This window comes from Pseudophryne corroboree, chromosome 1 (genome assembly GCF_028390025.1).
Source record: "Pseudophryne corroboree isolate aPseCor3 chromosome 1, aPseCor3.hap2, whole genome shotgun sequence".
Lineage (NCBI taxonomy): Eukaryota > Metazoa > Chordata > Amphibia > Anura > Myobatrachidae > Pseudophryne > Pseudophryne corroboree.
This window is the reverse complement of record NC_086444.1, coordinates 809,658,963-809,672,311: the sequence shown is the minus strand read 5'-3', so window position 1 is coordinate 809,672,311 and position 13,349 is coordinate 809,658,963.

The following is a 13,349-nucleotide window of genomic DNA, read 5'->3' as shown; positions in this document are numbered from 1 at the left end:
TTTTTAAATCTGCCATCCTGTCTGACACTGCAGTGCCACTCCTAGATGGGCCAGGTGTTCGTGTCGGCCACTTGGGTCGCTTAGCTTAGCCATCCAGCGATCTCGGTGGAAATTTTAGGACTAAAAATAATATTGTGAGGTGTGAGGTGTTCAGAATAGACTAGAAATGAGTGGAAATTATGGTTATTGTGGTTAATAATACTATGGGATCAAAATGACCCCCAAATTCTATGATTTAAGCTGTTTTTGAGGGGTTTTTGTAAAAAAACACCCGAATCCGACAAAATATATTCAGGGAGGTTTTGCCAAAACGCGTCCGAATACAAAACACGGCCATGGAACCGTATCCAAAACCAAAACACAAAACCCGAAAAATTTCCAGTGCACGTCACTTATATATATATATATATATATATATATATACAGGTAGAGTATCCCATGTCCAAATATTCCGAAATATGGAATATTCCGAAATACGGAATTTTTTGAGTGAGAGCGAGATAGTGAAAACTTTGTTTTCTGATGGCTCAATGTACACAAACTTTGTGCACAAAATGATTCCATATATTGTATTAAATGACCTTCAGGCTGTATGTATAAGGTGTATATGAAACATAAATGAATTGTGTGAATGTGTACACACTTTGTTTAATGCACAAAGTTATTTAAAATATTGGCTAAAATGAACTTCAGGCTGTGTGTATGATGTGTATATGAAACATAAATGCATTCTGTGCTTAGACTTGGGTCCCATCGCCATGATATCTCATTATGGTATGCAATTATTCCAAAATACGGAAAAATCCGATATCCAAAATACTTCTGGTCCCAAGCAATTTGGATATGGGATACTCAACCTGTATATATATATATTAGTGATGTGCACCGGAAATTTTTCGGGTTTTGTGTTTTGGTTTTGGGTTTGGTTCCGCGGCCGTGTTTTGGATTCGGACGCGTTTTGGCAAAACCTCACCGAAAATTTTTTGTCGGATTCGGGTGTGTTTTGGATTCGGGTGTTTTTTTAAAAAAACAGCTTAAATCATAGAATTTGGGGGTCATTTTGATCCCATAGTATTATTAACCTCAATAACCATAATTTCCACTCATTTCCAGTCTATTCTGAACACCTCACACCTCACAATATTATTTTTAGTCCTAAAATTTGCACCGAGGTCGCTGGATGGCTAAGCTAAGCGACACAAGTGGCCGACACAAACACCTGGCCCATCTAGGAGTGGCACTGCAGTGTCAGGCAGGATGGCACTACAAAAAAATTGTCCCCAAACAGCACTTGATGCAAAGAAAAAAAGAGGTGCAATGAGGTAGCTGTGTGACTAAGCTAAGCGACCCAAGTGGCCGACACAAACACCTGGCCCATCTAGGAGTGGCACTGCAGTGTCAGACAGGATGGCACTTGAAAAAAATACTCCCCAAACAGCACATGATGCAAAGAAAAAAAGAGGCACACCAAGGTCGCTGTGTGACTAAGCTAAGTGACACAAGTGGCCGACACAAACACCTGGCCCATCTAGGAGTGGCACTGCAGTGTCACGCAGGATGGCCCTTCAAAAAAATACTCCCCAAACAGCACATGATGCAAAGAAAAAAAGAGGCGCAATGAGGTAGCTGTGTGACTAAGCTAAGCGACCCTAGTGGCCGACACAAACACCTGGCCCATCTAGGAGTGGCACAGCAGTGTCACGCAGGATGGCCCTTCAAAAAAATACTCCCCAAACAGCACATGACGCAAAGAAAAAAAGAGGCGCAATGAGGTAGCTGTGTGACTAAGATAAGCGACCCAAGTGGCCGACACAAACACCTGGCCCACCTAGGAGTGGCACTGCAGTGTCAGACAGGATGGCACTTCAAAAAAATTGTCCCCAAACAGCACATGATGCAAAGAAAAATGAAAGAAAAAAGAGGTGCAAGATGGAATTGTCCTTGGGCCCTCCCACCCACCCTTATGTTGTATAAACAGGACATGCACACTTTAACGAACCCATCATTTCAGCGACAGGGTCTGCCACACGACTGTGACTGAAATGACTGGTTGGTTTGGGCCCCCACCAAAAAAGAAGCAATCAATCTCTCCTTGCACAAACTGGCTCTACAGAGGCAAGATGTCCACCTCATCATCATCATCCGATTCATCACCCCTTTCACTGTGTACATCCCCCTCCTCACAGATTATTAATTCATCCCCACTGAAATCCACCATCTCAGGTCCCCGTGCACTTTCTGGAGGCAATTGCTGCTGGTGAATGTCTCCACGGAGGAATTGATTATAATTCATTTTAATGAACATCATCTTCTCCACATTTTTTGGAAGTAACCTCGTACGCCGATTGCTGACAAGGTGAGCGGCGGCACTAAACACTCTTTCGGAGTACACACTGGAGGGAGGGCAACTTAGGTAGAATAAAGCCAGTTTCTGCAAGGGCCTCCAAATTGCCTCTTTTTCCTGCCAGTATACGTACGGACTGTCTGACGTGCCTACTTGGATGCGGTCACTCATATAATCCTCCACCATTCTTTCAATGGTGAGAGAATCATATGCAGTGACAGTAGACGACATGTCAGTAATCGTTGGCAGGTCCTTCAGTCCGGACCAGATGTCAGCACTCGCTCCAGACTGCCCTGCATCACCGCCAGTGGGTGGGCTCGGAATTCTTAGCCTTTTCCTCGCACCCCCAGTTGCGGGAGAATGTGAAGGAGGAGCTGTTGACGGGTCACGTTCCGCTTGACTTGACAATTTTCTCACCAGCAGGTCTTTGAACCCCTGCAGACTTGTGTCTGCCGGAAAGAGAGATACAACGTAGGTTTTAAATCTAGGATCGAGCACGGTGGCCAAAATGTAGTGCTCTGATTTCAACAGATTGACCACCCGTGAATCCTGGTTAAGCGAATGAAGGGCTCCATCCACAAGTCCCACATGCCTAGCGGAATCGCTCTGTTTTAGCTCCTCCTTCAATGTCTCCAGCTTCTTCTGCAAAAGCCTGATGAGGGGAATGACCTGACTCAGGCTGGCAGTGTCTGAACTGACTTCACGTGTGGCAAGTTCAAAGGGTTGCAGAACCTTGCACAACGTTGAAATCATTCTCCACTGCGCTTGAGACAGGTGCATTCCACCTCCTTTGCCTATATCGTGGCCAGATGTATAGGCTTGAATGGCCTTTTGCTGCTCCTCCATCCTCTGAAGCATATAGAGGGTTGAATTCCACCTCGTTACCACCTCCTGCTTCAGATGATGGCAGGGCAGGTTCAGGTGTTTTTGGTGGTGCTCCAGTCTTCTGTACGCGGTGCCTGAACGCCGAAAGTGGCCCGCAATTCTTCGGGCCACCGACAGCATCTCTTGCACGCCCCTGTCGTTTTTTAAATAATTCTGCACCACCAAATTCAAGGTATGTGCAAAACATGGGACGTGCTGGAATTTGCCCAGATGTAATGCACGCACAATATTGCTGGCGTTGTCCAATGTCACAAATCCCCAGGAGAGTCCAATTGGGGTAAGCCATTCTGCGATGATCTTCCTCAGTTGCCGTAAGAGGTTTTCAGCTGTGTGCGTATTCTGGAAAGCGGTGATACAAAGCGTAGCCTGCCTAGGAACGAGTTGGCGTTTGCGAGATGCTGCTACTGGTGCCGCCGCTGCTGTTCTTGCAGCGGGAGGCAATACATCTACCCAGTGGGCTGTCACAGTCATATAGTCCTGAGTCTGCCCTGCTCCACTTGTCCACATGTCCGTGGTTAAGTGGACATTGGGTACAACTGCATTTTTTAGGACACTGGTGACTCTTTTTCTGAGGTCTGTGTACATCTTCGGTATCGCCTGCCTAGAGAAATGGAACCTAGATGGTATTTGGTACCGGGGACACAGTACCTCAATCAAGTCTATAGTTGGCTCTGAAGTAACGATGGATACCGGAACCACGTTTCTCACCGCCCAGGCTGCCAAGGCCTGAGTTATCTGCTTTGCAGCAGGATGACTGCTGTGATATTTCATCTTCCTCGCAAAGGACTGTTGGACAGTCAATTGCTTACTGGAAGTAGTACAAGTGGTCTTCCGACTTCCCCTCTGGGATGTCGATCGACTCCCAGCAGCAACAACAGCAGCGCCAGCAGCAGTAGGCGTTACACTCAAGGATGCATCGGAGGAATCCCAGGCAGGAGAGGACTCGTCAGACTTGCCAGTGACATGGCCTGCAGGACTATTGGCTTTCCTGGGTAAGGAGGAAATTGACACTGAGGGAGTTGGTGGTGTGGTTTGCGGGAGCTTGGTTACAAGAGGAAGGGATTTAGTGGTCAGTGGACTGCTTCCGCTGTCGCCCAAAGTTTTTGAACTTGTCACTGACTTATGATGAATGCGCTGCAGGTGACGTATAAGTGAGGATGTTCCGAGGTGGTTAACGTCCTTACCCCTACTTATTACAGCTTGACAAAGGCAACACACGGCTTGACACCTGTTGTCCGCATTTGTGTTGAAATAATTCCACACCGAAGAGCTGATTTTTTTTGTATTTTGACCAGGCATGTCAATGGCCATATTCGTCCCACGGACAACAGGTGTCTCCCCGGGTGCCTGACTTAAACAAACCACCTCACCATCAGAATCCTCCTTGTCAATTTCCTCCCCAGCGCCAGCAACACCCATATCCTCATCCTGGTGTACTTCAACACTGACATCTTCAATTTGACTATCAGGAACTGGACTGCGGGTGCTCCTTCCAGCACTTGCAGGGGGCGTGCAAATGGTGGAAGGCGCAAGCTCTTCCCGTCCAGTGTTGGGAAGGTCAGGCATCGCAACCGACACAATTGGACTCTCCTTGGGGATTTGTGATTTCGAAGAATGCACAGTTCTTTGCTGTGCTTTTGCCAGCTTAAGTCTTTTCTTTTTTCTAGCGAGAGGATGAGTGCTTCCATCCTCATGTGAAGCTGAACCACTAGCCATGAACATAGGCCAGGGCCTCAGCCGTTCCTTGCCACTCCGTGTCGTAAATGGCATATTGGCAAGTTTACGCTTCTCCTCAGACGCTTTTAATTTTGATTTTTGGGTCATTTTACTGATCTTTTGTGTTTTGGATTTTACATGCTCTGTACTATGACATTGGGCATCGGCCTTGGAAGACGATGTTGATGGCATTTCCTCGTCTCGGCCATGACTAGTGGCAGCAGCTTCAGCACGAGGTGGTAGTGGATCTTTAACTTTCCCTATTTTTTTAACCTCCACATTTTTGTTCTCCATATTTTAATGCGCACAACTAAAAGGCACCACAGGTATACAATGTAGATGGATGGATAGTATACTTTATGGATGACGAGTGACGACACAAAGGTAGGTACAGCAGTGGCCTACCGTACTGCTATATACAGTATAATGGACCTGGTGGACACTGTCAGCAGACTGCGTTTATAGTATAAAAAAAAAAGACACCACAGGTATACAATGTAAATGGATGGATAGTATACTTATGGACGACGAGTGACGACACAGAGGTAGGTACAGCAGTGGCCTACCGTACTGCTATATACAGTATAATGGACCTGGTGGACACTGTCAGCAGACTGCGTTTATAGTATAAAAAAAAGACACCACAGGTACACAATGTAGATGGATGGATAGTATACTTATGGACGACGAGTGACGACACAGAGGTAGGTACAGCAGTGGCCTACCGTACTGCTTTATACAGTATAATGGACCTGGTGGACACTGTCAGCAGACTGCGTTTATAGTATAAAGAAAAAAAGACACCACAGGTATACAATGTAGATGGATGGATAGTATACTTATGGACGACGAGTGACGACACAGAGGTAGGTACAGCAGTGGCCTACCGTACTGCTATATACAGTATAATGGACCTGGTGGACACTGTCAGCAGACTGCGTTTATAGTATAAAGAAAAAAAGACACCACAGGTATACAATGTAGATGGATGGATAGTATACTTATGGACGATGAGTCACGACACAGAGGTAGGTACAGCAGTGGCCTACCGTACTGCTACATACAGTATTTAATGGACCTGGTGGACACTGTCAGCAGACTGTGTTTATAGTATAAAGAAAAAAAGACACCACAGGTATACAATGTAGATGGATGGATAGTATACTTATGGACGACGAGTGACGACACAGAGGTAGGTACAGCAGTGGCCTACCGTACTGCTATATACAGTATAATGGACCTGGTGGACACTGTCAGCAGACTGAGTTTATAGTATAAAAAAAAGACACCACAGGTATACAATGTAGATGGATGGATAGTATACTTATGGACTACGAGTGATGACACAGAGGTAGGTACAGCAGTGGCCTACCGTACTGCTATATACAGTATAATGGACCTGGTGGACACTGTCAGCAGACTGCGTTTATAGTATAAAGAAAAAAAGACACCACAGGTATACAATGTAGATGGATGGATAGTATACTTATGGACGACGAGTGACGACACAGAGGTAGGTACAGCAGTGGCCTACCGTACTGCTATATACAGTATAATGGACCTGGTGTACACTGTCAGCAGACTGCGTTTATAGTATAAAAAAAAAAGACACCACAGGTATACAATGTAGATGGATGGATAGTATACTTATGGACTACGAGTGACGACACAGAGGTAGGTACAGCAGTGGCCTACCGTACTGCTATATACAGTATAATGGACCTGGTGGACACTGTCAGCAGACAGCGTTTATAGTATAAAGAAAAAAAGACACCACAGGTATACAATGTAGATGGATGGATAGTATACTTATGGACGACGAGTGACGACACAGAGGTAGGTACAGCAGTGGCCTACCGTACTGCTATATACAGTATAATGGACCTGGTGGACACTGTCAGCAGACTGCGTTTATAGTATAAAAAAAAGACACCACAGGTATACAATGTAGATGGATGGATAGTATACTTATGGACTACGAGTGACGACACAGAGGTAGGTACAGCAGTGGCCTACCATACTGCTATATACAGTATAATGGACCTGGTGGACACTGTCAGCAGACTGCGTTTATAGTATAAAGAAAAAAAGACACCACAGGTATACAATGTAGATGGATGGATAGTATACTTATGGACGACGAGTGACGACACAGAGGTAAGTACAGCAGTGGCCTACCGTACTGCTATATACAGTATAATGGACCTGGTGGACACTGTCAGCAGACAGCGTTTATAGTATAAAGAAAAAAAGACACCACAGGTATACAATGTAGATGGATGGATAGTATACTTATGGACGACGAGTGACGACACAGAGGTAGGTACAGCAGTGGCCTACCGTACTGCTATATACAGTATAATGGACCTGGTGGACACTGTCAGCAGACTGCGTTTATAGTATAAAAAAAAAGACACCACAGGTATACAATGTAGATGGATGGATAGTATACTTATGGACGACGAGTGACGACACAGAGGTAGGTACAGCAGTGGCCTACCGTACTGCTATATACAGTATAATGGACCTGGTGGACACTGTCAGCAGACTGCGTTTATAGTATAAAGAAAAAAAGACACCACAGGTATACAATGTAGATGGATGGATAGTATACTTATGGACGACGAGTGACGACACAGAGGTAAGTACAGCAGTGGCCTACCGTACTGCTATATACAGTATAATGGACCTGGTGGACACTGTCAGCAGACTGCGTTTATAGTATAAAAAAAAAGACACCACAGGTATACAATGTAGATGGATGGATAGTATACTTATGGACTACGAGTGACGACACAGAGGTAGGTACAGCAGTGGCCTACCGTACTGCTATATACAGTATAATGGACCTGGTGGACACTGTCAGCAGACAGCGTTTATAGTATAAAGAAAAAAAGACACCACAGGTATACAATGTAGATGGACGGATAGTATACTTATGGACGACGAGTGACGACACAGAGGTAGGTACAGCAGTGGCCTACCGTACTGCTATATACAGTATAATGGACCTGGTGGACACTGTCAGCAGACTGCGTTTATAGTATAAAAAAAAAGACACCACAGGTATACAATGTAGATGGATGGATAGTATACTTATGGACGACGAGTGACGACACAGAGGTAGGTACAGCAGTGGCCTACCGTACTGCTATATACAGTATAATGGACCTGGTGGACACTGTCAGCAGACTGCGTTTATAGTATAAAAAAAAAGACACCACAGGTATGCAATGTAGATGGATGGATAGTATACTTATGGACGACGAGTGACGACACAGAGGTAGGTACAGCAGTGGCCTACCGTACTGCCATATACAGTATAATGGACCTGGTGGACACTGTCAGCAGACTGCGTTTATAGTATAAAGAAAAAAAGACACCACAGGTATACAATGTAGATGGATGGATAGTATACTTATGGACGACGAGTGACGACACAGAGGTAGGTACAGCAGTGGCCTACCGTACTGCTATATACAGTATAATGGACCTGGTGGACACTGTCAGCAGACTGCGTTTATAGTATTTAAAAAAAAAGACACCACAGGTATACAATGTAGATGGATGGATAGTATACTTATGGACGACGAGTGACGACACAGAGGTAGGTACAGCAGTGGCCTACCGTACTGCTATATACAGTATAATGGACCTGGTGGACACTGTCAGCAGACTGCGTTTATAGTATAAAAAAAAGACACCACAGGCATACAATGTAGATGGATGGATAGTATACTTATGGACGACGAGTGACGACACAGAGGTAGGTACAGCAGTGGCCTACCGTACTGCTATATACAGTATAATGGACCTGATGGACACTGTCAGCAGACTGCGTTTATAGTATAAAGAAAAAAAGACACCACAGGTATACAATGTAGATGGATGGATAGTATACTTATGGACTACGAGTGACGACACAGAGGTAGGTACAGCAGTGGCCTACCGTACTGCTATATACAGTATAATGGACCTGGTGGACACTGTCAGCAGACTGCGTTTATAGTATAAAGAAAAAAAGACACCACAGGTATACAATGTAGATGGATGGATAGTATACTTATGGACGACGAGTGACGACACAGAGGTAGGTACAGCAGTGGCCTACCGTACTGCTATATACAGTATAATGGACCTGGTGGACACTGTCAGCAGACTGCGTTTATAGTATAAAAAAAAAGACACCACAGGTATACAATGTAGATGGATGGATAGTATACTTATGGACTACAAGTGACGACACAGAGGTAGGTACAGCAGTGGCCTACCGTACTGCTATATACAGTATAATGGACCTGGTGGACACTGTCAGCAGACTGCGTTTATAGTATAAAAAAAAAGACACCACAGGTATACAATGTAGATGGATGGATAGTATACTTATGGACGACGAGTGACGACACAGAGGTAGGTACAGCAGTTGCCTACCGTACTGCTATATACAGTATAATGGACCTGGTGGACACTGTCAGCAGACTGCGTTTATAGTATTTAAAAAAAAAAGACACCACAGGTATACAATGTAGATGGATGGATAGTATACTTATGGACTACGAGTGACGACACAGAGGTAGGTACAGCAGTGGCCTACCGTACTGCTTTATACAGTATAATGGACCTGGTGGACACTGTCAGCAAACTGCGTTTATAGTATAAAAAAAAGACACCACAGGCATACAATGTAGATGGATGGATAGTATACTTATGGACGACGAGTGACGACACAGAGGTAGGTACAGCAGTGGCCTACCGTACTGCTATATACAGTATAATGGACCTGATGGACACTGTCAGCAGACTGCGTTTATAGTATAAAGAAAAAAAGACACCACAGGTATACAATGTAGATGGATGGATAGTATACTTATGGACGACGAGTGGCGACACAGAGGTAGGTACAGCAGTGGCCTACCGTACTGCTATATACAGTATAATGGACCTGGTGGACACTGTCAGCAGACTGCGTTTATAGTATAAAAAAAAGACACCACAGGTATACAATGTAGATGGATGGATAGTATACTTATGGACGACGAGTGACGACACAGAGGTAAGTACAGCAGTGGCCTACCGTACTGCTTTATACAGTATAATGGACCTGGTGGACACTGTCAGCAGACTGCGTTTATAGTATAAAGAAAAAAAGACACCACAGGTATACAATGTAGATGGATGGATAGTATACTTATGGACGACGAGTGACAACACAGAGGTAGGTACAGCAGTGGCCTACCGTACTGCTATATACAGTATAATGGATCTGGTGGACACTGTCAGCAGACTGCGTTTATAGTATAAAAAAAAAAGACACCACAGGTATACAATGTAGATGGATGGATAGTATACTTATGGACTACGAGTGATGACACAGAGGTAGGTACAGCAGTGGCCTACCGTACTGCTATATACAGTATAATGGACCTGGTGGACACTGTCAGCAGACTGCGTTTATAGTATAAAGAAAAAAAGACACCACAGGTATACAATGTAGATGGATGGATAGTATACTTATGGACGACGAGTGACGACACAGAGGTTGGTACAGCAGTGGCCTACCGTACTGCTATATACAGTATAATGGACCTGGTGGACACTGTCAGCAGACTGAGTTTATAGTATAAAAAAAAAGACACCACAGGTATACAATGTAGATGGATGGATAGTATACTTATGGACTACGAGTGACGACACAGAGGTAGGTACAGCAGTGGCCTACCGTACTGCTATATACAGTATAATGGACCTGGTGGACACTGTCAGCAGACTGCGTTTATAGTATAAAGAAAAAAAGACACCACAGGTATACAATGTAGATGGATGGATAGTATACTTATGGACGACGAGTGACGACACAGAGGTAGGTACAGCAGTGGCCTACCGTACTGCTATATACAGTATAATGGACCTGGTGGACACTGTCAGCAGACTGCGTTTATAGTATAAAAAAAAGACACCACAGGTATACAATGTAGATGGATGGATAGTATACTTATGGACTACGAGTGACGACACAGAGGTAGGTACAGCAGTGGCCTACCGTACTGCTATATACAGTATAATGGACCTGGTGGACACTGTCAGCAGACTGCGTTTATAGTATAAAGAAAAAAAGACACCACAGGTATACAATGTAGATGGATGGATAGTATACTTATGGACGACGAGTGACGACACAGAGGTTGGTACAGCAGTGGCCTACCGTACTGCTATATACAGTATAATGGACCTGGTGGACACTGTCAGCAGACTGCGTTTATAGTATAAAAAAAGACACCACAGGTATGCAATGTAGATGGATGGATAGTATACTTATGGACGACGAGTGACGACACAGAGGTAGGTACAGCAGTGGCCTACCGTACTGCTATATACAGTATAATGGACCTGGTGGACACTGTCAGCAGACTGTGTTTATAGTATAAAGAAAAAAAGACACTACAGGTATACAATGTAGATGGATGGATAGTATACTTATGGACGACGAGTGACGACACAGAGGTAGGTACAGCAGTGGCCTACCGTACTGCTATATACAGTATAATGGACCTGGTGGACACTGTCAGCAGACTGCGTTTATAGTATAAAAAAAAAAGACACCACAGGTATACAATGTAGATGGATGGATAGTATACTTATGGACGATGAGTGACGACACAGAGGAAGGTACAGCAGTGGCCTACCGTACTGCTATATACAGTATAATGGACCTGGTGGACACTGTCAGCAGACTGCGTTTATAGTATTTAAAAAAAAGACACCACAGGTATACAATGTAGATGGATGGATAGTATACTTATGGACGACGAGTGACGACACAGAGGTAGGTACAGCAGTGGCCTACCGTACTGCTATATACAGTATAATGGACCTGGTGGACACTGTCAGCAGACTGCGTTTATAGTATAAAAAAAAAGACACCACAGGCATACAATGTAGATGGATGGATAGTATACTTATGGACGACGAGTGACGACACAGAGGTAGGTACAGCAGTGGCCTACCGTACTGCTATATACAGTATAATGGACCTGATGGACACTGTCAGCAGACTGCGTTTATAGTATAAAGAAAAAAAGACACCACAGGTATACAATGTAGATGGATGGATAGTATACTTATGGACGACGAGTGACGACACAGAGGTAGGTACAGCAGTGGCCTACCGTACTGCTATATACAGTATAATGGACCTGGTGGACACTGTCAGCAGACTGCGTTTATAGTATAAAAAAAAAGACACCACAGGTATACAATGTAGATGGATGGATAGTATACTTATGGACGACGAGTGACGACACAGAGGTAGGTACAGCAGTGGCCTACCGTACTGCTATATACAGTATAATGGACCTGGTGGACACTGTCAGCAGACTGCGTTTATAGTATAAAAAAAAAGACACCACAGGTATACAATGTAGATGGATGGATAGTATACTTATGGACGACGAGTGTCAACACAAAGGTAGGTACAGCAGTGGCCTACCGTACTGCTATATACTGTATAATGGACCTGGTGGACACTGTCAGCAGACTGCGTTTATAGTATAAAAAAAAAGACACCACAGGTATACAATGTAGATGGATGGATAGTATACTTATGGACGACGAGTGACGACACAGAGGTAGGTACAGCAGTGGCCTACCGTACTGCTATATACAGTATAATGGACCTGGTGGACACTGTCAGCAGACTGCGTTTATAGTATAAAAAAAAGACACAACAGGAGTGTTTTTCAGGCAGACAAAAGTATACTGGTGGTCACTGTCAGCAAAACTGTGCACTGTACTCCTGCTATAGCTGCTACCCAGTCCCCACAATTAAGCAGTGTGAGCACTCAGCACAGATATATCATGCAGCACACTGAGCACAGATATGATATGGAGCATTTTTTTCAGGCAGAGAACGGATAAAAAACTGGTGGTCACTATTAGCAAAACTCTGCACTGTACTCCTCCTAACAGCTGCTCCCCAATCCTCCCCACAATAAGCTAAGCAATCAGATCAACTGTGTAGTATATAACTATATAAACGGAGAGGACGCCAGCCACGTCCTCTCCCTATCAATCTCAATGCACGTGTGAAAATGGCGGCGACGCGTGGCTGCTTATATAGAATCCGAATCTCGCGAGAATCCGACAGCGGGATGATGACGTTCGGGCGCGCTCGGGTTAACCGAGCCATACGGGAGAATCCGAGTATGGCTCGGACCCGTCTAAAAAGGGTGAAGTTCGGGGGGGTTCGGTTTCTCGGAAACCGAACCCGCTCATCACTAATATATATACTGTGTGCCAGCTATAGAGTATATATAAAATATAGAGCAGGATAAGCAGGTAACCTGATGTCAGCGCTGCCTCTCTGCAAGGGATTCTCAGTCTGTGCCGGAGAGCCTGCCCTTTGAAG